Genomic DNA, 3,823 nt, shown 5'->3' with positions numbered 1-3,823 from the left:
CCTTGCTAGCTAACAAATAGTAGCTGGCAAGTCAGAGTGGACTAATTTACAGGTAGCTTCCCGATGACGTTTATTGTTAGCTAGTTTGCTAACTATTAAACACAGAAAGAGCAGCTCGCTGCTGTATTCGAACAAGTTGTAGCTTAGCCACCGAAGCTAGCTCCTCCCGTCCCGTAACCATGGAGACTGTCAACGGTCTCTCCTTGCAGGTTGGATCATCATAATAATAATAATAATAATAATAAAACCTTTATTTGTTTAAAGCACCTTTCCTGCAAACGTCGCAGCTCCAAGTGCTTTAACATATCCACACAGCATTAAAAAAAATATATAGAACAATAATATCAACTACATAATAAAACAAGAATAAACCACACAAGAAGAGAAACAAAATAACTAAATAATATAATAATTACAATTAAGGTTTAAACTAGAGTAAATACAAATATATACTGTAGAGTATTTGGGTTTGCATCTATTGCTCTAGCATTGTTTATTCTACCTGGCCTGAGTATGTGACGTCACTACGTGATTACGTACCTGTTGGACGTACCTCCCAGCATTCCTATGTAGGAAGTGACATGCAATGTAACGTGGTCATTTCTCCAAGTAAAGAAACTAGTAAACTACCGTCCGTTTCTCCGTGTTTATTTGAGTAGCCTACTAACCACAGTAGGTACACAACAGTGGCGACGAGGTGGTTGGAAAGTGAACCCTGTCTCTGATATGACCGAACTTGTTTCGCGGGAACAACAAACGGAGACTCCGACGTGAGTAGTGAAAGTATCCAGTTATACAGCGTGGCAAGATGGCTAGAATTGGATCAATTGACCCGTTTGACGGCGCAACGGATGACTGGGTCGAATATACGGAACGCATTTCACAGTATTTCAAGGCAAATGACATTGAGGATGACAAACATGTTGCAGTGTTGCTGAGTGCAATGGGGGGGAAATCATATGGCCTGTTGCGCAGCTTAACTGCCCCAGAAAAGCCTTCCGTAAAAACATTCCAGCAACTGGTGGAGGTAATGAAAGAACATTTATCCCCAAAACCACTACTAATTGCTGAACGTTTCAGATTCCATAGACGAAATCAACATGAGGGTGAATCCATAGTCAGTTACGTGGCTGAGCTGAAGAGACTCACTGAACATTGTGAATTTGCAAATGGACTGAATGATGCGTTGAGAGACCGTTTGGTATGTGGCATTCTTGGTGAGGCCATACAGAAGAGACTGCTAACAGAGGCCGGCCTCACGTTCAAAAGGGCAGTGGAAATCGCAGTCTCAATGGAAACAGCAGCCAGGGATGCTGTTGAACTGCAGACAGGAGTAAAGGCAGTAAATGTAAACAAAATGGCAACCGTCACACAAACAAGAGAGCAAGAACTGTGTTACAGGTGTGGGAGGGGCTCACATTCCCCATCACAGTGTAGGTTTAAAGACGAAGTCTGCAGACTATGTAACAAAACTGGACATATCCAGAGGGTGTGTCGCTCTGGAAAATCAAGAGTGTACAAAAATGAAAAAAAGACACAGTGGAGTGCGCAAAAGAACAGGAAAGTGCACAACATGGAGGAGGCTGCAGACGACGAGTCAGACGAGGAGAGTGAACATACCAATAGCTTGGATGTTTACCATGTCAAAGGAGGCGGCAGGGAAGCTATCTGGCTTGCACCACAGGTGAATGGCAAACAAGTACAAATGGAACTGGATACCGGCTCTGCAGTGTCAGTGATGGCACACATTGACTTTGTGAAGTACTTTGGAGACCAGAAGCTGAACCCATCATCTATCCTCCTAAAAACATACACTGGAGAGAAAATCAAGCCCCTCGGAGTACTGCCTGTGGATGTACAACACAATGGTCAACAACGCATTTTGGACTTGTACGTCGTAAGAAGAGGAGGACCAGCGTTGTGGGGACGAGACTGGCTGAGGAAGCTGCAGCTGGACTGGAAATCCATTAAGAGCCTGCAGGTGGCGCCAAACCCCACTCACAAGTCCACAGAGGTGAAACTGGAGAAAGTCTTGGATGCCGCAGCACCTGTATTCCAAGACGGCATCGGGACATTAAAACACATCAAGGGAAAAATCGTTCTCCAAGACGGAGCCAACCCACGTTTCCACAAAGCACGCCCAGTTCCATACGCCATACGACAGAAAGTGGAAGCTGAGCTGGACCGCCTGGAAGCTGATGGGATCCTGTCCAAGGTAGACTGGAGTCCATGGGCCACACCCGTTGTCCCAGTAGCAAAGAAGTCAGGGGCAGTGAGGCTGTGTGGAGACTTCAAGATCACCATCAATCCTGTGCTACAAGCAGAACAATATCCATTACCCAGGATTGAGGACATCTTCGCAAACCTGGCCGGTGGAAAACGGTTCACCAAGGTGGACCTGGCTGAAGCCTATCTACAGATGGAGATAGAAGAAGACTCAAAGATGTTCCTGACGATAAACACTTTGAAAGGCCTGTACCGATACAACAGGCTGGTCTTCGGAGTGGCCTCTGCCCCGGCCATATGGCAGCGAGCCATGGATCAGGTGTTACAAGGGATTCCAGGCACACAGTGCTACTTAGATGATATCATTGTGACGGGGGCCAACGATAACGAACACCTGGAGAACCTCCAGAAGGTCTTACAGAGACTTCAAGACTACGGACTCCGGGCCAGACGTGACAAGTGTGAGTTTTTTAAATCATGTATCACATACTGTGGCCACACCATCGATGCACAGGGCTTGCATAGATGCAAAGAGAAAATCGAGGCCGTCATGGAGGCTCCTCAGCCACAGGATGTACAGCAGCTGAGGTCGTTTCTCGGATTCATCAACTACTACAACCGGTTCATGCCTAACCTGTCCACGGTGCTCTACCCGTTGAACCAACTACTTCAGGCAGAACGGAAATGGAAATGGACCACAGAATGTGAACAGGCCTTCCAGGAAGTGAAGAAGCTTGTGACATCGGAGACAGTACTCACACACTACGACCCCTCCTTGCCTGTGAAGTTAGCATGCGACGCTTCGCCGTATGGTATAGGAGCCGTTATGTCACATGTGATGCGGGATGGGACCGAAAGACCAATAGCGTTCGCCTCACGCTCCCTGGCCCCGGCCGAGAAGAATTACTCTCAAATAGACAAGGAGGCGTTGGGCCTGGTCTGGGGCGTAAAACGGTTTAACCAGTACCTGTACGGCAGGGAGTTCATCCTGGTGACTGACCATCAACCGCTGGTCTCGATATTCAACCCCCAGAAGGCGATTCCCGTGACAGCTGCAGCACGGATGCAACGCTGGGCCCTGTTCCTAGGAGGGCACCGGTACAAGATCGAATTCAAGAGAACACTGCAACACGCCAACGCAGACGGGTTGTCCCGGCTGCCACTTGACACAGCAACAACGACAAAGGGGGACAAGGAACCGGTGGAGATGTTCACACTCATGCAACTCGAAAGCCTCCCGGTGATGGCGGAAATGATTGAGAGAGAGACCCGGAAAGATGCAACTCTCTCACAAGCGTACAGAGCAACGCAGACTGGCTGGACAACCCACGAAGGGTCTCCCCTCACTCCCTATTACCGACGTAGGGACGAGCTCACCATTGACTCTGGATGCCTTATGTGGGGAATGAGGATCGTCATCCCCACCAAGCTCAGGTCCAGGGTGCTGGAAGAGCTACACAGTGGCCATCTGGGAGTGGTGAAGATGAAAGCACTCGCCAGGAGCTACGTCTGGTGGCCGGGGATTGACCAACAGATAGAACAGCTCGCCATGCATTGCTCTGGCTGCCAGCGTGTACAGAATGAGCCGACAGTTGCA

This window comes from Nansenia antarctica (assembly GCF_963989245.1).
Source record: "Nansenia antarctica genome assembly, chromosome: 2".
Taxonomy (NCBI): Eukaryota; Metazoa; Chordata; class Actinopteri; order Argentiniformes; family Microstomatidae; genus Nansenia; species Nansenia antarctica.
Note: the sequence above shows the minus strand (reverse complement) of the source record.